The sequence below is a fragment of the Mus musculus genome, chromosome 14 (assembly GCF_000001635.26).
Source record: "Mus musculus strain C57BL/6J chromosome 14, GRCm38.p6 C57BL/6J".
Taxonomy (NCBI): Eukaryota; Metazoa; Chordata; class Mammalia; order Rodentia; family Muridae; genus Mus; species Mus musculus.
Window position 1 is genome coordinate 67,938,462 of NC_000080.6, and position 22,645 is coordinate 67,961,106.

Below are 22,645 nucleotides of genomic sequence, written 5' to 3' on the forward strand. Positions count from 1 at the left end.
AAGGATGAAAGTTAGGAGGTAATATGGAAATCTCGTGGGCTGTGAGCAAAAAGCTGGAAATCGTCCCCTTACACTTGACCTATATCTGTAGTAGGAGTGAAGTTCACCAGCTCTTGATCCCGGTGACACTTGGACGATATTGTCTCCATGACTGTCACATTCAGCAGTTCTTCCTATCTGGCATGAAAACAAAATCTTAATCTAGAAATTTCATTTAGTATGAGAACAGTTTTGAAGACACTCGCCATTATAGAGTAAGGAACATGTGTGGCCACTTATACCTGGTTTCTTTACTACCCATGCATTCCTTCAAGACAGATGAGGTAGAATTGTTACCGACACAATAAATGCAGTAACTCAATGGATCCCAACCTTCATAATGTGACCCTTTAATATAGTTCCTGATGTTGTGGTGGCCTCCAACCATAAAATTTTGTTGCTACTTCATAACTGTAATTTTGCTACTGTTATGAATTGTAATGTAGATATCTGATATGTGACCCCTGTGGGAGTCATGATTCACAGGTCGAGAACCCCGGATGTAACGCTTATTCTCTTCACCTAACAAATGTGGAAATGGTGGTTTAGAAGATGCACAAAATTGCCTGCACAGTCAATTAGTGTCAGACAGAAGTAAATACAAGCCCAGAGCCCTGCTGGAAACTGAAGATCACTGGCCTTTTTTCTGGAAAGGTGTGTGTGTGTGTGTGTGTGTGTGTGTGTGTGTGTGTGTGTGTATGTGTGTGTGTGTGTGTGTGTGTGTGTGTGTGTGTGTGTATGTGTGTGTATGTGTGTGTGTGTGTGTATGTGTGTGTGTGTGTGTGTGTGTGTGTGTGTGTGTGTGTGTGTGTGTATACACCTTTGTTGACCAAAATAAAGACTTAGTTGCAATTATTTGACTCTGCGCTGAGACAGGAAAGCCGCCACAGTCAGTGTGTAAATGAATGACTACGATTCTGTTCAATAAAACCTTATTTGTATCCGAATCTCACATAATCTTCATAGGCATGAAATAGCCTTCTTTGGATTTTATTTACCAGTAATTTAGGAAAGTGAAAAACAGTTATAACTCCTGGCTATATAAAAGCAACAGATAAGCTGACTTGGCCCTTGGGCCCTTAAAAAACAAAAATAAAAAAAACAGGATCCCCACCACCCTTAGGTAGGTGGGATGGCTGGGGCACATCTAGGAGTAGGGTAACAAAGGAAAAACTTTCTCACTGGAAGTATATGCATGAGGGTCTGGGAGAAAAGTCACTGGGAGAAAAGAGCCCTAAGTAGTAAAGGTTGACTTAGAAATCACAAGGCTCTGGAGAGGGTTATGAATACGTAATCCCAGAGCTCTGGAGGTGGAGGTAGGAGAATGGTACATTCCAGGGTAGGCTGACCTCTGTAATAAAACCTTTTCTCAATGAGAGAGACGGAGAAGGTGTGGTGGTGGGGTTGAGAAGCCAGAGACTGTGGGGTGTCTAAGAGCAGTGAGAATCCAGGTTCTTTGTTTTTATTAACTTCTGACCTAGCCTCTTTGAAGTCTATTCTGAATGAAGGCAAAAGACTTGACTGTGATGGTTTGAATATGCTCAGCCCAGGGAGTGTGGCACTATTAGCAAGTGAGGCCCTGTTGGAGTAGGTGTGTCACTGTGGGCATGGACTTAAGACTCTCCTCCTAGCTGCCTAGAAGTCAGTATTCTCCTAGCAGCCTCCAGATGAAGATGTAGAACTCTCAGCTCCTCCTGCCTCCTGCCTGCCTGGATGCTGCCATGTTCCCACCTTGATGACAATGGACTGAACCTCTGAACCTGAAAGCCAGCCCTAATTAAATGTTGTCCTTATAAGAGTTGCCTTGGTCATGGTGTCTGTTCACAGCAGTAAAACCCTAACTAAGACAATGGTGACGATGATGACAACCAAAAACCAACTCTCTATGAGACAGTGGAACACACAAGAGTGCTTTAGTAGCCATAGCAGACTCCTCCAGAGGGAACAGGGGCATCTCAGTGGATGACTCCACCACTACCACCACCATGAGAGACAGGAACTAGAAGGAAATGTTACAATACCCATGACTAGACTAGAAGGACCAGATGGGTGTGGAGATTTCACCTGGTGAAGGCTAGGCAGAAGATTGAATAGCCAGGTTGCTTTGTCAGTCCTTAGAGGAATAGCTTAGGGTCTTCCAGAAATATCCGAAGGGGCTTAGAAGGCAGAACAGGCAAGTTCATGGTCAACTAGCCTGCAACAGCTACTTGTTACCCCTACCTGCTCTTTATCCCTAAGATTCATGGTTTTGAATGCTAGTGTGTGTGTGTGGTGTATGTGGGGTGTGTGTGTGTGTGTGTGTGTGTGTGTGTGTGTGTGTGTATGTGGTGTGTGTGTGTACGTGTATGTGTGTGATGTGTATGTGTGTGGTATATGTGGTGTGTGTGTGTGTGTGTGTGTGTGTGTGTGTGTGTGTGTGTGTATGTGTGGTGTGTGTGTGTGTATGTGTGTGTTGTGTGTGTGTGTGTGTGTGTGTGTGTGTGTACCCTTTGGGGAGAAAGGGCAGACAGGGTAGAATTGTTACAGACACAATAAAAGTGACTCAGAGCCTTAGGAGCTGTTAATTTCCATGGCAAGAGTTTCAATTCCTGTATCTTGGAAGGTGCTCTTTGAAACCATGTGCTTGCAAAACCCTTGAATAGTGTAAACTAGATCTAGGGTAGGATGCTGGCAGTGCTAGGAACTGTCCTCCGCCTAGTCCAGTCTCAAGACGTAGCTTCAGCCAAGTGCCTTGTTCATATTTGGGCAAGGCTCCTGGACTCCGGAACCCTTTCCTTTCAAGATAACCAACTGTCTTTAAGTGCTTTGCAACAGTTGCCTTACTCAGCAGGGCAGTTCTGGCAGGCGGATTCCTGGAGTTCATTACTTATGTGGTTTCTTAGTCATCTTATTGTGGCATGGTGTTCTTATTTAAACAGGCCCCTCCCTCCCATAATACTACACCTCAGGGTTTGTTCCCTTAAACAGTGCATGCCACATTTGCAGAGAGCCCCTGAGGAGGAAAATTAGCCCACCTCAGTTCTTCCTGGATGCCAACCCGACTTAGAAGTGGTCTATTTGTTATAGTGTCCCTTTGTTAAAATGGTCTTGGCACACTCAAGTGCCAGGCAAACCCTGGGAGGTGGTTTTTATTTTTCCTGTGATTTGCCAAAAAGTCCTCCCAGAATCTCAGTCTGTGTGTTTGCAAATTGCTCTTGTAATTCTTTGCCTTGGTGCAAAGGCTAGAAGTCTTCAAGATGGCATACAAATTCAAATGGAAGGAACTCTGTACCCAGATGAGAACAGCAGGAGAATTCAAAGAGCCAAGTAGTTAACTCAATCTTCTATAAACTGTTTTAAGTAGAAGTGTACTATCAGGAAGAACGGCTTAGGGAATTTACTCAAGAATGAAAAGGAAAAGGCTGGGCGTGGTGCCCACACACCTTTAATCCTGACAATTGGGAGAAAGAGGCAGAAGGATCTCTGTGAGTTCCAGGACTGTTAGGGCTACATGGAGATGTTCCCTCGGAAGGAGGAGGAGGAGGAGGAGAGAAAAATAAAGAATAAAAGGAAAATATAGAACCACAGTTGTAGAGAAACCATAGTATATAAGACTGAGTATAGTCATGTACAAGTCTTATAAAATAAATTGTGAAGAATCATAATGTAAAACATTTCCCTGGGAAATGTAAATTAAAAAAAATGAGAAAAGGAAAGAAAGAAAAGAAAAGAAAACCCAAGCTCGAGTTAACTAAACAGCAAAGAAGTAACAGGAGTAAAAATATTACTTGTAAAAAATATGACTAATTGGAACAGCAAATACCTTTGACTACTTGATAAATAAGTCAGTTAAATACAACATTTACTCTCTGTATCATTTATTTTTCTGTTGAATAATAAAAACAACATGACTAAAAGCAACTTAAGGAAGGAAGGGTTTAATTTAGTTTGGAGTTCCCAAAGGATAAGAGTACATCATGGTGGTGTGCATGGCGGGAGGCATGGCAGGAGGCATGGGGCAGGCATGATGGCAGGAGGAGGAAGTTGAGAAATCACATCTGAAGCAAAAGCTTGAAGCAGAGATAGGGGAGGGAAGAATAGAGGGTGGAAGGGAGGGAAGGAGGGAGAGAGAGGGAGAGATGAGGCGGGAGGGAGAGAGAGAAGTGTAGGAGGATAGTAAGGTGAGGCTAAATAACCTACCCCTGACCCCAGTGATGCACTTTCTCCTCCAAGGCCCCACAACCTAAATCTTTACCACCAACTCAGAAGCAAGTATTCAAGTACCCTAGCCTATGGGGGCCACTTCTCATTCAAAGCATCACACTGTCCATAGAAAAAGGTGGAAAATCTAATTTATCCTTTGAAACTACCTTAACCCTATTTGAGGTCCAGGAAAGGAGGGTCACAGAAGGCTGGAAGGCTGAGAATCAGAGGAACTGTACAATGATAGGACATACTTTATTCACTCTGGGTGAAAGCCACTAATTCAGACAGTCACTGCAGGTATCAGGCGAACACGGGTATATATCCATACAGAAAAGAGGCTAGGCACACAGGCCTATAGACACACAGACAGACAGGCAGACAGGCAGACAGGCAGACAGGCAGACAGGCAGACAGACACAGGCTGTTGAACGCAAAGTTTCAAGTCTTAGCGTTGGACCTCAAGGCTGTATTTATACAGTAAACACACACACACACCACAAACACACACACACACACACACACACACAAAGTGACATTCTGCCAGAAATGGCTATATAAGGGATTACATCACTGTTTACATCTGGGGTTCCCCAGACATCCAGTGTTGACTCACAGCCCCCCTGCCCTATGTCCAGTGTCAGCCATATTTTAACTAACTCATACAAGAGATGTATCTCAGCCCCATGTTGTCTAATCATAACCAGCCCTTCACAACCTTCTGTTCCCAACAGCCTAGCAGTAAAACTTGTTAAAGCACATGGCGTAAAACCAGAAATGTATATCTCTATATGTATACAGATCAGAAATACCACTCTAGCCAAGATCCAGAATAAAATACTAATGAATTCCACCAGGCAGTGTGTAGAAGAAGCAGTAGTGAATGAATTATTGAATTTGATTCTAATAGAATGGCAAGAAATCTGTCAACAGAATATCTTATCAGAAGGTCAATAGAGACAAGGCCAAGGATCAGCTAAGAGATGGGTAAAAGCCATTTACAAGGCCCAGGGGCTAAGGGCTTAGTCCTCAGCTCAGTGCTGTTGGGAGGTGTTGGTACCTTTAAGATGGAGGACAAGCCAGTAGGGGGCTGGGATGGCAAGGGGCTGGGGGTCCTGCTTTTTAAAAGGATTGTGGGAAACTGGTTTCTTCTCTCTTCTTCCTGTGACGTCTTTTTAACCTCACAGGACCAGTCACTTCATAGATTCACACTCTCACGGTGACAACAGTAAATATAGGGGCGGGGGCTGCTTGAAGGAAGAAGGTGACCACTGGCATTCTTGACAAAGGCCTGTTGCCCCCTGCCCTGTATCTGTCTGTCTCTATTTACTCTCAGCCACGAGTGAGCTTGTTTGTTCTATACCATAATAATCTGCCACCCCACAGGCTAGGAGCAAAGGATCCAGCTGGACGGGGAACTGTGAACTAGAATACATCTTTCCTCCCTTGAAATGATTTCTTTCAGGCACACTGTCATTGTGACCAAAACAAACAAACAAACAAACAAACAAACAACAAAATGGCTATCATGGCCACGTATTAATAATCGATGACAGTACATATCTGTAATTCCAGTAACTGGGATATTGAGGCAGGAGGATCATAAGTTTGAAATCAGCTATGGTTACATTAGAAAAGCATTAAAAGATCCTTAGGTAGAGCCAGGTGAGGGGTGGTACACACTTTTAATATCAGGACTGGGGAGGCAAAGACAGGATACTCTCTGAGTTCAGACCAGCCTGGTCTAAGGTGTGGGTAGCCGGAGCTACCCAGAGAAAACCTATCTTGGACAACTAACGAAAAAAGTTAATTAAATAAATTTTAAAGCTGGGCAGTGGTGGCGCATGCCTTTAATCCTAGCACTTGGTGGGCAGAGGCAGGTGAATTTCTGAGTTCGAGGCCAGCCTTGTCTACAGAGTGAGTTCCATGTCAGCCAGGGCTATACAGGGAAACCCTGTCTCAAAAAACCAAAAAAATTTTTAAAAGATCCTTGGGTATACGGTAAATTTGAGGCCAGGCTATATCTAAGAGACCCTGTCTCAGTCACCTCCCAAATAAAAGCTGAGAGAGAAAGGGATTGGGGTAAGGGGACCCCCTGAAGCTAGAGCAGCTTCCAAGAAGCTATATCTAATGAAAAGGCAGAGACAGGAATTGCATGAATGAGGCTAGCGCAGGTTGCCCTTACTTGCTGATGACAGACGTGACCGAGTCAACATTTTTGAAGGAAGCAAAACCACATGAAAGTCATGGCTTGGCAGTCCCTTCCAAATGCAAGTGAAAATTTAATGGCCATGGTTACAGCATTGAGGTGGTCAGCTCACGGAAGCTCTGCATTTAAGACTGCTTCAATATTATTGGATGTTCAAATATGTTCACTTTCTTGAAATGATAAGAGTTTAACTCTCTTTGGGTCTTTGCTGGATTTCTTCCCTTCGCCTCACGACATGCCATGGCTTTCCTTGCCAGGGACTGACCTTGTACACTTGGACTTCTTGACAGAGCCATGAACAATAAGCTTCTTTTCCTTATAAAATACTAAGTCTGTAGTAATTTGTTCCATGAGCAAAACCAGACAAAAACATTTGAACACACTCCCTCCCATGGGTACCAACAAGCATGCATGCACATACACAGATACACACACAGATACACACACACACACACACAGATACACACACACACACACACACACACACACACACACACACACACACACACACAGAGGTGTGCATGCTCACGCACCAGCCCCTTCATAAAATCTACTACTACGTTGAAATGCATGATCTTTCAATTTCTGCAAATTCGGTTCCTCTTCCCCCAAAATGTTCACAAACAAGTGCTGAGAGAATCTGACGGCCAAAGGCTATTACTCGATTTGTTCCAGAAGAGTCTAAACAGACGGAGCCAGAGGGCTGTCTTTTGCTTGTCAATGGGGACTTCCCTGAGAGGAAGGAGCCTTGCAGTAATGTGAGGTGACATTTTGAACTCTTCCAGTAAAGTGGATGCCATGACTGCCATCTAAAGCATTTACAGGGCCTCAGCCTTCAGCCTTCACCTCCCCACGCAGAGTGAGCTGACAGCCCTGCCCCCCCCCCCCCCCCCCCGCAGAGGTGCTATTGTGATCTCTGTCGGCATTGTCTTTTTGGTACAAACCACAGAAGTCTCTTCACAAGTGAGGCCATAGTAGTTGCACAATAAATTTTGCAGAGTTTTCCTAGCATTGACTCTCAGTGAGCATCTGATGAGTGGGTGCTCAGCCCCAGAGTAAGAGGGACCTTCATTGTCAGAGGTCACCTGTAGCTTCCACGGCAGGGTGGAGAAGGGGCCGTCGCTAGTTGCAGAGGCAAGAGCATAGGAAATGAAACACAGGACGATACTTGTGAAAGCATGAAAAAAAATCTAACTTGAAAATATATACCATCATTGCTAAATGACCCAGGAACCTGTCCATCAAGCAACAGGAGGGTGATCTCACTCAGCATTATGAGCTTTCTACTAAACATATGTCCTGTAGTATCCAAGAAGGACATGGCATGACCTATCTAAGGGTTACAGAAGACCACAGATGTGGAATATGCTTGTCTCCCTGGCACAGAGTAGAAAAAGACCATCAAATTTAAGGATCATGTTACAGGAAGAGGGCCAAGCTTCAAAACAGATCTGTAAATTTCAGGAAATCAGTCCATAGCAATTTGTGCCCGTGGTTTTTGAATACCAATAATTCACTATATATTACTGAAAATAGCTTGTGGAATTATGAAGGATTAGTGTACTGTGTTATGGAGGAATGGCAAAAATGAGCAGATCAAGGAGGCAATGTTGCTATTCTTGGAAAAGAAATGTTATTTGGAGGAGTCATTATTTAAAAAAAAAGGGGGGGGGGCAAGCGCAATGTAGACTAGATAGATATGGTGCTAGTGCCACCTGCTGTTGGAATTATGAATCGCAGTTATCCAACAGCGGATCTAATCTGTTGCAGTGAATGTAGAAGGGTTGTTGGGAAGGGAGTGGGTAAATGGACTCAGATAGGGAGGCTGTGTGGATCAGATCTTCCCTGTCATCCTCTTTATGACCAGGGAGAACAAGAAGGGCTTATTGGACCTGCCTTCGTGTACAGGGTTTTCTATCAAACTTGTGTTAGTGACAGAACGCAGATGCCAACAGCTCCTAGTACTATGTTCTAAGGCAACAGTTCTCAACACTCCGAATGCAACTCTTTAATACAGTTGTCATATTGTGGCGACCCACAACCATAAGATTATTTTCATTGCTACTTCATAACTGTAACTTTGCTACTGCTATAAATCATCATATAAATATTTTTGGAGCTGGGCAGTGGTGGCACATGCCTTTAATCCCAGCACTTGGGAGGCAGAGGCAGGCAGATTTCTGAGTTTGAGCCAGCCTAGTCTACAGAGTGAGCGCCAGGACAGCCAGAGCTATACAGAGAAACCCTGTCTCGAAAAGTCAAAATAAATAAGTAAATAAATAAAAAATATTAAATAAATAAAAATAAAAAATAAAGAAAGCAAAAAAAATTTTTTTTTATTTTGGAGTTAGAGGTTTGCTAAGGGGTCACCAACCACAGGTTGAGAACCACTGCTCTGAGGAAACCCAAGGTGTATTGCTAAATATAATGCTATTTCCTGTCAAGCTTTGAAAAACAAAACAAAACCGAGGGCATGAAGCAGCTGAGAAATTAAAGAAATGGTGGGAATGACAGAGAGAACAAACTGGAAAGATCATCAGGGCAGCAGATCCGAACAGCCAGGGGCAGTAAGGTCTGGGAAGTGCAGCCAGAAGCCAGTTACTGCAGCCTCGGGATATCTGCTGAGCCGTCCAGGCAGCTGGTCACCTGGAGGAGTCCAGGCAATTAGAGGCAAGGGGTCAGGGCTCCAGGACAGTATGTGCTGGTCTCAGAAAAATCTCTGAGAGCAAACAAGTCAAAACCAGAAATGACTCCGATCTACCCTGTATTTTTGGTACAAAAAGATGCTGCCTGTGGCAGGCCATTCTGGGCAATCTTCAGTCCCTCTGTCCCTCTTCCTCTCACTCCATGTGACCTTGGAAGCAAGGTGATTTAACCCTTTTGTGAACAGTTGACACACTTAGCTGCTGAGTTCCATTTTTTTTTTTTTTTTTTTTTTTTTTTTTTTTTTTTTGAGACAGGGTTTCTCTGTGTAGCCCTGGCTGTCCTGGAACTTACTCTGTAGACCAGGCTGGCCTCAAACTCAGAAATCCTCCTGTCTCTGCCTCCCAAGTGCTGGGATTAAAGGCGTGTGCCATCACTGACTGGCTGGAGTTCCATTTTTTGTAAGCAAGTTGAAATGAGACAGAAGGCCCACCTACCCGGGGACAGGAAGCTCTCAGTGGCACCAGAACCATGCACGTGGCTTAACAAAACGTTCTTGAGACCCATCAATGTTTTACCATGAGATGATATGTTTTTTCCTTATTACATTTGCAGAATATGCCCCTGGACAGGAAGACCATATTCTGTGTGTCTACTCATCTGTTGACGGACATTTGAGTTGCTCCCTCTCCTCTGCTGCGGTGAATAATACAGAGGTTAGCACTAGTGTGTAGTTTTTTCCTTAATTGATTAAAAAAGAAACACACACACACACACACACACCGCTTTATTACGTGACTTGCTTGGTGGGGGCGGGGGCATGCATACCCCTGTGCCAGCACGGGAGGTCAGAGACAGCTTGCTGGAGTCTGTTCTCTCCTCCACACTGGCTCTGAGGATGGAACTCAGGCTTTGGTAACAAGCACGTTTACCTACTGAGCCATCTCAGCCACTCTGATTACTGCCTTTTTTTTCCCCAAAATGTCCACACCCCTTTAAATCCTTACCTTTTATTAGTTCTTTTAGAACGTCTCGTAATGTGTTTATATTCACACACACACACACACACACACACCATCTACCATCTTTTATTTTGTGTCCTCTTTTTTTTTCCCCCTTCCCCACCCATCAATCCGGTTTGCCCTGCACATATATTCCTGGATGTGTGCCTTCCATTAGAGTTTGATCAACCCAATTAGGGTATATGCTTCAAGAAAACTGACTCTCCATTTCCGGCAGCTACTGACTGCCAGCGTCTTCTCTTCTAGGGGTTGTGCATACCTCACTTCTCCATGATGGGATTTAGTCTGCTTGAGCTTGCATGAAGTTTGTGTATACTGTCCAGGTCATGTGTTCAGAGGTGCAGCTCCCCTGCCAGGTTTATTCCAGTTCTGCCTAAAAACCAAAACTGGGGCTGGGAAGATGGCTCAGTGGTTAAAGTGAGACGACCCAAGTTCAGGTCTCTAGAAGGCACCTGAAAGCTGACCACGGTAGCATGCACCTGTAACTCCAGCGCCAGGACAGTTGGTGAGCCCCCAATTCCCACACTTATAACCCTAGCGCCCCTGACAGTTGCCATGTCTGTCTGTGCTCTCTACACTTTTCCTCTGTGGAAGCATTTCTGTGTACCTAGTTTTTGGTCAGAGGTATTGTTAACTTGATATTGTTAAGAACCAATTTTCTGTAACTACCACAAAACTGTGTGCGCGTTGTCTACAGCAACAGTTCTCAACCTTCCTAACTCTGAGACACTTCCTTCATCCGTGGTGACCCCTTTCCTAGTTAGGAGTTTATTTCTGTGAAGAGATACCATGACCATGGCAACTCTTACAAAGGGAAACATTTAACTGGGGCTGGCTTACAGTGTCAGAGGCTTAGTCCATTGTCATCATGGCAGGAAGCATGGCAACGGGCAGGCAGACATGGTGCTGGAGTTGCTAAGTACAACTTGATCTGAAGGCAGCCAGGAAGAGACTCTACCTGGTATTGGGCAGAGTCTGAGCATTGGAGCCTTCAAAGGCTCAACTCCACCAATAAAGCCACTCCTCCTAATAATGCCACTCCCTATGGCCAAGGAGTCACACACATGAATCTATGGGGACCAAACCTATTCAAACCACCATAACCCCTAACCATAAAATTACGTTCGTTGCTACTTCATAACTGCAATTGTGCTATTGTTATGAATCACAATGTAAATATCTGTGTTCTCCTATGGTCTTAGATGATGTCTGTAAAAAGGTTGTTCAACAGACAAGGGGTCCCACAGGTTGAGAACCCAGATCTGTAGATTGATTCTGAGATAAGTGGAAGTTTCAGTATGATGGTTAGAATGGAATCACTATTAGGCCTCGAAGATGCAGTCTTATTTTTCATTCAAAACATAACTTGAATGAAGTCCGATTTTTTTTCTTTTTCTCTTAAATTTAGTTTTATGTATATGAGTGCTCTATCTGCCTGTATACCTGAATTCCAGAAGAGGGCATCAGATCCCATTACAGATGGCCTGTGAGTCACCATGTGGTTGCTGGGAATTGAACTCAGGACTTCTGAGCCATCCCTTCAAGCCCCACCCCACCCCCCTTTCTTGTTGTTTTGAAGACTTTTAAAGTCTTCATGTTATGGGTATGTTTTTCCTAGAGTCCTTTTCTATTATTCTAGAATAACGCCATAAGTAATTTTTTTCAGCAGTTAAGTAATGAAGAATGCATTTCTGGCCCTTCACTTACTTTAAAGTCAGTGGAGAGTTTGGCTAAATATAGAATACTCGGTGCAAAATTGAATCTCTCAAAAATAAAATAAAAAAATGTTCAGGGCTATTTTTCCTGTCTCGTTGTCTGCAGCTTTTTATGTGCCCACGACTGACTTTGAGAATAGAAAGTGTAAGCCTGAAGCTATGTCCTCAGCCAAAACCAGGCATACAGTTAGTACAACCACAGCTAACTAGTGACTAGTGTCTGGAGTGCCCTGGTATGCAATGTTTCCCATAGCACACTGGCCAGAGCATGAAGGTGCCGGTCTGATGGAGAGATGCTCTTCGTGGACTTATGGAACAGGCCCTTCACTGCCTGCTGATAGGCTTTGTGGAAGTGATCGGGCCCTGAGGACTTTGACTTAATCGATGCATTAAGCCACTGATACCTTTATATTCAGATGGCATTGCTAGGATGTGGTGAAAACTAGGAGATGGGACCCAAGATATAGAAAGTCAGAAATCAGGGGCACTAGCTCCCATCCTTTCCCCGCCTCCATTCCCTAGCAACCATCAGTCCCCTCTCTTTTATAAGGTTGATAGTTTTATTTATTTATTTATTTTATGTAGATGAGTACACTGTAGCTGTACAGATGGTTGTGAGGCATCATGTGGTTGTTGGAAATTGATTTTTTGTTTTTGTTTTTGTTTTTAGGACCTCTGTTCTCTCTGGTCAACCTCACTTGCTCCGGCCCAAAGATTTATTTATTATTATACATAAATACACTGTAGCTGTCTTCTGACGCACCAGAAGAGGGCATCAGATCTCATTACGGGTGTTTGTGAGCCACTGTGTGGTTGCTAGGATTTGAACTCAGGACCTCTGGAAGAGCAGTCAGTGCTCTTATCCGCTGAGTCATCTCACCAGCCCTGATTGACAGTTTTAGTTACTTTCTAAAAATGAAAGAAAAAAAAGCTTGAAAATGTTTGTCCTCCAGTGGTTGACTGATTTTAGTCAACAAAGTGTCTTCTAGGTCTGTTACACTGTTACAAATGACAAAATTTCCTTCATGATACTCTATTGCATATGCCCACCATGTGTTTGTTTTTTTAGTTTTGTTTTAATGCGTTCATCTACAGGAGGTCATGGCGGCTGTGCCCACATCCTGGCTGCTGTGAATAACGCTGCCACTGACAGGAACTTGAGAGCGCAGGCACTTCACTGAGGGTCTGGTTGCCAGTTTGAGTAAGCCCAGAAGTGGGGCTGCTGGATTCCCAGGTAAGAACATTAGGTTGCTCTGCCTGCTTGCTTCAGGGTCACTGTCCTGTTGCTCCCATTAACTGTGCAAGCTGTATTATTTAGGACGTTTGCTAGAAGGAACATTGTGATTCGGATAGAAAGTCTTTCCCCGGAGTGTTCCAATGCAGAAGGTGTGGCCTTCAGAGCTAGACAGGTGACTGTGTTGCGAGACTGCTAACGTCAATGGAGGAACATTCCTTAAGTTAATTCATACTGAGTGGGCTGTTATGGGGTAGGGCCAGGATGGAGGAAATAGGCCACTGTGGGTGTGACTTTACTGGGTGTATCTTGTTACCTGCCCCCTTCTGACTGTCTGCTTAGCTGCCACTAGGAGAGCCTCCTTTGTCACACCCTCTTGCTGCCATCATGGTCCACCTCTTCACAGCCCAACGCAGTGGAACCAGCTGACCGTGGCGGGTAGCTCTAAGACAGAGAGCCAAAATAAACCTGTATTTCCTTTAAATTGTTTGCGCAGATGTGTTGTCCTAGCAACAGGAGAGTGACTGACAGAGGAATCTACTCTCCCTCTAAAATGAGGTCAGGGTCAGACATTCAGCATTTTGTTCTACCCTGTTCTGAGTTTGTATATGGTATAAAAATAATTTTTAAGGGATACTATGAAAATTATTTTCTTATACACATTTATTATTATGTAGATGTGTTTCTGTTCTAATTTGAAAAATACAACATGATTTAAAGACCAGTGCTTCCCCCCCCCTAAAAATTGGGGACATTGTGTAAGTGAAGTCAAGCTGAGATTCCCACCCTCCCATAATTGCTGGCACACTAAGTGCTTACTGTGTGCAGCACAGTTCACTGGGTATTAGACACAAGCATTCAGTACAGCTGTAGGCACTGCCTTCTTACCTCTGGCTTACAGACAGTGAAAGACAGAGAAGTTATGTTACTTGCACAAGCTCACAAAGCCAGAGATGGTAATCAGAACAGAGCATTAGAGGGGTTACCGAAACTTTCTTCATCTCCATTCCTTTTCATCCAAGACGTTTATGTTACCCAGTGGTTAAATTTGAGTATGAAGAAGTTAGTTTCATCATGACATTGTTATACGTACATACTTTGTTCTTATTGCTGCCCCTTCCCACTGTCCTCTCCTGTCTCCCTGCTCCCTCTTACTGACCCCTCCTTTCCTCAGGGACATATCTTCTGCTGTCATGTCACATGGATTGTGTCATCCTATTACCTTCTTTTCTCTCTCCCTCTACCTTAAGATCTCTTTTTCGCCTCTCATGGTCCCCTTTCTAGTTTTATGACTTACACACACACACACACACACAAACACACACACATATGCACACAGTCACACATTCACACACACACATGCACACACATGCATGCATGTACGTTCACAGGCACACACATGCATTTTTCTCTGTCTTCCTCTTGCTCATTGACTCTTGTTTTCGCTCTCTCTTCCCCAGCCCCCTCAGAGTATGCATATGAAGGAAAATTCATGGTGTTTATCTTTCTGAGCCTGGCTTATTTTGCTTAACATAATAATTCCCAGTTCCATCTATTTTCTGCAAATGTCAGCATTGCACTTTTCTCTGTGGCTGAATAAAATACCATTGAGCATACATTTGCTTTATCCATTCATCTGTCGATGGACATCTAGGCTGATGTATTAGTTACTTTTTCATTGCAGTGATAAAACACATAACAAAAAGCAATTTATGAAGCCAACGATTGGTGGCAGATGCCTTTAACTCCAGCAGTTGGAAGGTAGAGGCAGGTAGCTCTCTGTGAGCTTCAGGCTAGTCTGGCCTACACAGTGAGACCCTGTTTCAAAACAAAAGAAAAAAAATGGTGGAAATGTGTATCATAAATACACAGTACAAAATGGCAGATGTAACTCAGTAAGCAACAGCACTATAAAGCGGTTCTTGTTTTTGTTACTTCTGTTGATGGAAAGAGAAGCTAATTGGATGTTTACATGCTGAAGAATGATAGTAGGAAAGTTCTTCACTTTCTAAAAGGATCCGTTATGTCTCCCTAAGAGTGGAGAACTCCGTGTGTGCAGTACCACACTGCAGTCTGTAACACAGTGCCGAGGCTATGCTGAGATGTTGCAAGCAGTGTTTATTGGAGGCCGGGTGCAGGAAGGATGCAGAAAGCAAAGCAGATCAAAGCATCAGTGACATTTCAAGATGCGATACAGACAGATGGCCCCGTAAACACCCCAGATTCATTACATATAGATTCCAAATTAATTTTTTGCCATGGCGCATTCAGAACTTTTGCTGTTGTCATTTTTTCATGACCTCTCATGGTCATGTACAGTGCCTCATGTAGGGCTGTGAACCTCAGTTTGAGAAGCTGTGGTTTAGAATACTTACGTCGTGTTTTTTGCCTTTTTTGTTTTTGTTTTTGTTTTTCCTCTACTGTGTGTGTGTGTAAGTTAGTCCATGGCCCCAGCCCATGGGATGATTCCAGCCACATGCAAGGTAGATGCTCCCTTCTCTGTAAACCTCTCTGGAAATTCTGTCAAAGATGTACCATGAAGTGTGTCTCCTATGTGATTACAAGTCCAGTGAAGTTGAGAGTGACTTGGGCTACTTCCTGTGCAAAGTGCTTTCTTTTTTCTTTTTTTTTCAAGACAGGATTTCTCTGTGTAGCCCTGGCTGTCCTGGAACTCACTCTGTAGACCAGGCTGGCCTTGAACTCAGAAATCCACCTGCCTCTGCCTCCCAAGTACTGGGATTAAAGGCGAGCGCCACCACTGTCCGGCGCAAAGTGCTTTCTGTATCATAATCCTATTTAACTCTCAAATAAGTCTTGAGTGATGGATACTCACATGGATCCCATATATGGGTAAGTGGATTTAGGCCCAGGAAGGTTAAGTAACTTGTTGGAGCTTTGTACATCTGGTACTGTGGCAAGGATGAGATCTGAACCTTCATGGTTTGGGTCTAGGTAGATGTGCCTATAGATTCTCCTTTTCTTTTCTCTCCTTTCCTCTCCTCCCCTCCCCTCTCCTCCCCTCCCCTCCCCTCCCCTCTCCTCCCCTCCCCTCTCCTCCCCTCTCCTCCCCTCCCCTCCCCTCTCCTCTCCTCCCCTCCCCTCCCCTCCCCTCCCCTCCCCTCCCCTCCCCTCCCCTCCCCCTCCCCCTCCCCTCCCCCTCCCCTCCCCCTCCCCCTCCCCCTCCCCTTCCCCTTTCCCTTTCCTTTCCTTTCCTTTCCTTTCTTTCTCTTTGTTTGTTTGTTTGTTTGTTTGTTTCTTTCTTTCTTTTTTTTTTTTTTGAGACAAGGTTTGCTCTATAAACCAGGCTGGCCTTGAACTTGATCTACCTGCATCTGCCTCCCAAGTGCTGAGATTAAGGCATGAACCACCACTGCTCAGAGCTTCTAAAGATTCCTAAATATTAATGGAGGACTAAAAGTTCAGTTCAATCATAGAGTACTTGCCTGGTATGATTGAAACCCTGAGTTCAACCCCAGCATCTACAAGAACTTGTATTGAAAGTTAACAAGGTTGTCCCAGCAGACAGGGTGTGCACTCAGTGTGTGCGTGCGCGCACGCGTGTGTGTGTGTGTGTGTGTGTGTGTGTGTGTGTGTGTATGTGTGTGTGTGTGTGTGTATGTGTGTGCGTGTGTATGTGTTGGGTGTGTGGGAATCTTTGCAGAAACTAACAATACTAGGGCAGAAAAACTACTGAGTATTCTATTTCTGCTTGGTCATTATGTGTGCTATGTTGGTAGAAATGAGTTTCTGCGGAATCTAGCTGGGTGAGTCCATTCACGCAGGGTTGGAGGACTGCAGGGAGCCTGGGGCTTGAATTACAGCAGCCTGAAGAAGTGAGACCCTGCCTTGGAAAGTAAACACCAGGATGCTTATTCAAAAGGCAAAGCCTGGATTTGTTGGCCTCTCCCGAGAGACACCATCATTATGAAGACCTGATCCCAGCTGGCTTCCTGCAGGGCAGAGTTAACGATGCTGACAGGTCACAGGAGTGTGCGTTAATGGTTTCATGTTTTATTTATTCAGGTGCTGATCTGACATCGCTCAGCGAATGTATGGGCTTGGAAATAACTAGATTCTCTCTATATATACTGTGATGTTATCTCCAAAAATCAAGGAAATGAGAACCAGGAAAGGCCTGGATTCCCCGCAGATAGCTCTCATGGCTTACACTAAGAATTCAAATCCTACATAAAGCATTAGGCAGCGTTTAAAACACAAATCATCACTGTCTAAGGTGATAGATTGCAAGGGAATTTCTGGCACTGAGAGTCATTCTTTAACCAGCACTTCCACACAGCGCCAACTAAATAATGTAACAGCATCTGACTCTTTCTAAATCGAAGATGGAATTATGTATATCTCCCATGACACAGAGGAACCAAAACGCAGTATTTCCTAAAATAAAAAAAAAGGGGAGAGTAAGTTAGTGCAGTGGCTGAGAGGACTTTCCTGTACTCGCTTTCTGTTGGTTTGTTTTTGTTTTTTTTTAATAACTTCTATTATTAAAGTAAGACATACACAGAAGGGCAAGAGTAATAGATGTGTGCTGTAGCCCCAGTTCACCCACACCCATGTAACTGTCACTTAGTTAAAAAGAAATCAGGATGCAACTATAGCCAAAAAACTTCCATGCACCTTTAAATCTCTGTTCTCAAAACTGATCATGGTCCTGACTTTTTAAAAATTCAGTAGTGTAGCACTGATTCACAAATGGCATACAGAGGAAAACACACATACACACACATTCGGACGGTCTATGTCAGCATATATATATATGATATTATATATTATATACATATGGTATATAATATATAATGTTTTATATGACTTGTGAATGTCATGTGTACACACACATGTGGTCTATGTATGTATGTATGTATATATATATATATATATATTCTCTATATGATGTCTTATATGGTTACTAAATGTTTTATGTGTACACACACACACACACACACACACACACACACAGACTATTTGTGAAGTCATAGAAAGCTGGCCTCTTAGTCACTATTAAGGACTAAGATATGCTGTCCCCAGATTCCTATGCTCAAACCCTAACCCCTAACGTGACTACATTTGGAGATAGAATATATAAGGAGGTCACTGAAGTTAAATGAGTTTGAGAAGGTAGTCCTGGTGTCCCCACAAGAAGAAGAGAAACTGGGACAGTTTACACATGACCATGTAAAGAGGTAGCAAGAATAACCGTCACTGGTCAGCGTGGCTCATGCCTGTAATGAAGCATCCAGAAAAATCCCCGTGCATTTGAGTACAACCTGATCTACACAGAGAGTTCCAGACCAGCAAGGGCTATATATTGGGAGACCCTGTCTTGTTTGCCCCGCACCCGAAAAAATGGGGTGATTGTAGCCAAAGTGCACACCTTCAAGAGAAATGAAGCTCACCAATGCCTGGAATAATTTGGCTTATTGCATTTTTAGGATATATTGACTCTCCAATGACGTCACCTTCCTATCTGATCTTGGTGATTCCTGCCTTCTCTCAGACCTCCTTATTAATTATTATCCTCATCTATCTGTTCAGAGTTTCTCAACCTGTGTCGAGGCATGTTTCAACTGGCTAATTATTTTTACAGAACTTTCATATGAGCCAGGGCTGTTGGCAGCCTTCCTGGCTTGACCCGCTAGCCCACTAGAGGTCAACAACGTTTTAATAGCAACATAGTAGACTGTACTAATAGAAATCACACCCACCTCTGGAGGAAAAACACTAGGTTAGAGATTTATTGCTTTTATTGACCATTTCCCCCAATATTGGCGTTTGACACTAGTTTTCTAATCTTTTTCTTCTCTTTCTTTCTGTCCTTCTCTTCTTCCCTACTTCTTTTCCTCCCTCCCTCCACCCCTGCCTCCCTTCCTCCCCTTCCTTCCTTCCTGTCTTCCTTTCTTTTTGGCTTTAAAGGCGTGCACCACCACCCAGTTTCTTGCTCTAGTGTTCACACAGACAGAGCACGGTGGCAAAGCCTCCTCTCTCACGCGTCTGCTAACTCCAACATCTCCCCAATTCTGCGATGCTTCTCTTCTCATCATGGGTCATTTTCATTGTTCATGTGTTTCCCTAGTAAGATTTGCCTGGATACCAAATGTAAGTTTTACCTTGTGACTCCTGGGATATATTCTCTTGCTGTAAAACCCCCGTGAAGTTTGTTATAGTACACAGCTAAGTTCCATGGAAACGGTTTGATTCTTTTGGGTTTTGCTTTTCAGATTTATTAGGTAGGAGCAGAGCTATGTAGAGCAAGCCTTTCTCCCTGCACTCTGCCTAATGTGCCGTGAATTACGAGGTTTTCCCGAGTGCCTGTTACTTCTGCAGTCCCCTGTGAGCTCCGCATACTGCATCCTTTATTTTTTTCAGGCCATTTTCCTTCCTTGGTTTGGGGTAGTTTTCCCACATATTTATGCTGATCTATATTCTGCCATCTGATCCTCTGCAGATCTCTGGAACCTTCTTTCTCTTCATACCTACTACCTTCTCTCTGGTACCCTGCCCATAAACTCTGGCTACCTTTGTCTCCCTGGACACAGCTCTGCTTTCTAAGCTCTGGGAGCTCAAGTCCATGTGAGATTTCCGGCCTTGAGCTGCAGCCTTGAAGATTTCTCACCGCCCCTCACTACCCACAATTCCATCTTGTTCGCTTTCATCTCTGAGAGGCCATGTGTCTTCCTTACCCGATGTCTGGCATGTTAAAACTTTGGCCATGAATTTTGCCACTACTTAACCATGACTTCAGATGTCCTTCTATTCCAGCTAGACCATAACGACAAAGCTTTATGAGTATGTTTTTGAGATCTGAAAAATAAAATGGATGTGCACTTAGAGAAAAACTATCACTTGCCAAATTCAGGCTAACAGTAAGAAAATATTAGAAAACCCATAATTAACTACTAAGTAAATAAAATCACAGATCTCTATAGAAATTAGCATCAAGATCAGCCAAACTTTTCAGCAATATGAATAGCATTCTGAAATATGCATAGCACTCTATGAACAAGCGATTGAAGGGCAATTAGAAAACAGAAAGCTTCAAGCCAATCTTTGCTTTGCACAAGATCTAAACTTACCACGTGCATCCTCAATTTTAAGAATTTTATTTATCATTATTGTATGTGTGGGTATAATTGTGTATGTGTGTGTTTGTGTGCACACACATACATTTGTGGTAGGTACATATAGGCAAATAAGTATGGAGGTCAGAGAACTTCCTGAATAGTACTCTATCTTGACTTTTTTTCCAGTTTATTTTTGTCATTGTTGTTTGCTTTGAAACAAAGTCTCGCTGTGTAGCTCTGGCTGGCATGGAACTCACTGTGTAGACTAGAACTCATAGAGATCCACCTGTCTCTGCCTCTCCCATGATTCTTTTATTTCTTGGAGTTTTGAGACAGAGTTTCTCTGTGTAGCCCTGTCTGTCCTTGTCTGCTTTGTAGACCAGGCTGGCCTAGAACTCGCAGAGATCTGCCTGCTTCTGCCTACCAATGCTGAGACTAAAGGCATGCACAACCACTATGGAATCTTTTAAAAAAGCTTTACTCACTTATTATGTATTCAGTGTTCTGCCTGCATATGTACATGTCTGCAGGCAAGAAGAGGGCATGGGATCTCATAGATGGTTGTGAGCCACCATGTGGTTGAATTCAGGACCTCTGGAAGAGCAGCCAATGCTCTTAACCTCTGAGCCATCTCTCTAGCCACATCCCCTTCCCACTAAGTTTAAAGAGACTTTTCTTGCCCCTGAAGCCTACCTCTTTGGCTAGATGAGCTGGACACCAGGCCAGGCAATCCTGGCTCCAGGTCTTTCGCATGGGGTCATAGGCATAAGCTGTCAGAGTTGGCTTTTTTTGGTGGGTTCTAGGGATCCAAAGTTAGACTCTCACGCTTGCATTGCCAAACACTTTACCCCCGTAGCTCCCCTCTGTCCCCGTGGTGGTCAATCTTTCTTTCTGCTTAAGTCAGCTACATTTGATTTCTCTTCTTGCAACCTAGACTTCTACCTGATATATTGTCAGGTTCCAGGAAGCAAAAAACCCTAAAATAAACAAATAAGTAGTTTAGCAAAGAAATCCCCAAACCTCGTAGAAACAGCTTTGCACAGATGGCTCATTTGATTTGGGTTTGTTGTTGTTGCTTTATTTTGGTTTTAATTTTGGGAAAGTGTGAAAGATGATAGCCATCCAGGAGAAACTGCCTTTGGAAATTTCAGTCTTGATCTTTCCCAGGCCTGGTCCTATGTAATATGATCCTCACTCTGCCGGGTGTTGCTGGGGAGGGCCAGCAGCATCCAATTAGCCACGCAATCAGCAGGGTCAACAGGACACTCTATAGCCCTCTGTGCAGCTGGTCAAGTTAAGAATGATCAGGGCATGTTAAGAAGACCTATCCTACCCTCAGCTAAACAGCATCTATACCTGGATGTGTATCTCTATTGAGCTGCCATGTCTCAGAATCATTGCAGGTCCTGTAGCTTTGAGAGCTCAGTGTTGGGTCTTTCTAATGGTGTTAGGGCTGGATTTGCTTGAAAGAAGGGAAGCCAGCTTTATGTTGCTCCCACAAGCAGAGAAACGGGGGTTCTCCGTGGTCTCTCCCAGAATCACTCCTAAGCCATAGTTCTCTGTCATTTCCTCTTGACTGTAGACAGTTCTTTCTGTTTTAGTTTGTGTGCGTGTGTGTGTGTGTGTGTGTGTGCACATGCATGCACATGCATGGAGTGGTAGGGTTTGTCTATGTAGCCCTGGCTGTCCTGGAACTCACTATGTAGATATGGCTGGCCAGAACTCAGAAAGATCTACCTGCCTCTGCCTCCTGAGTACTGGGATTAAAGGCACATACCCCCATGCCTGGCTACTATATAGAACGTTCTTTGAGTGCTGGAATTAAAGGCACATACCACCATGCCTGGCTGTATAGAATGTTCTTTCAATGTCCTTGACTCAGACTGACATTCTTGCAATTTCTGTTTTTCATTTTCAGAGCTTCACAACTGCTTCTCTCAACTACTGTTTTCCACATCCAGACTTTGGCTGATCAGCTCTGCCCTCAGCCCTGACCTGCAACTTGCCTGTAGGCCTGCCTGGGGCCGGTTCACTAGTCAGGGGTTCTCCTGTTGCTGCCCTCACCTGGCTAGGGTCCCAGAGCTGGTCACTCTGTGTACCATGCACACACTTCTGCCAAGCATCCAGGACATGTTGATGCTACGGCACAGACTTGTCCAGAAGCTCAGATGTTTCTTGCTTTGACAAATGCCCACCCAGAAGGCAGAGCCCAGAACAAAAACACCAAAATGAAAAGCAGTGCCTACGAGTGCCTATTTCCGTTAGATTTCTTTGGGCATTAGAAAAAAAAGGGGACTAAGGAAGTAAAAGAGAAATATCAAAGAAAAGTTGGCTGATGTTGGGTCCCAGATATCAAATATCCAATCTCCCACATAACCCCATGGGAATCTTATTCATTCTTAATTGTTATTATATAAAACAAATGAAAAGCAAACCCACATAAAAAGGAAAACTGCGAAAGCCTGAGTACGTGGAAGAAGTTAGAATCAGTCATCCTGTTTATAATCATCAGTGGTTAGCGTCGA

The 22,645-nt window shown here is 43.8% G+C and overlaps 1 long non-coding RNA gene across 1 annotated transcript; it reads left to right on the forward strand.

Annotated features, from left to right (window-relative positions):
• The first annotated feature begins 9,698 nt into the window (after positions 1 to 9,698).
• On the forward strand, positions 9,699 to 22,365 carry Gm41188. The gene is made up of 3 exons (XR_874750.3): positions 9,699 to 9,789; positions 12,906 to 13,044; positions 22,039 to 22,365. It is a non-coding gene; the product is annotated as a predicted gene, 41188 (long non-coding RNA).
• Positions 22,366 to 22,645: the final 280 nt, after the last annotated feature.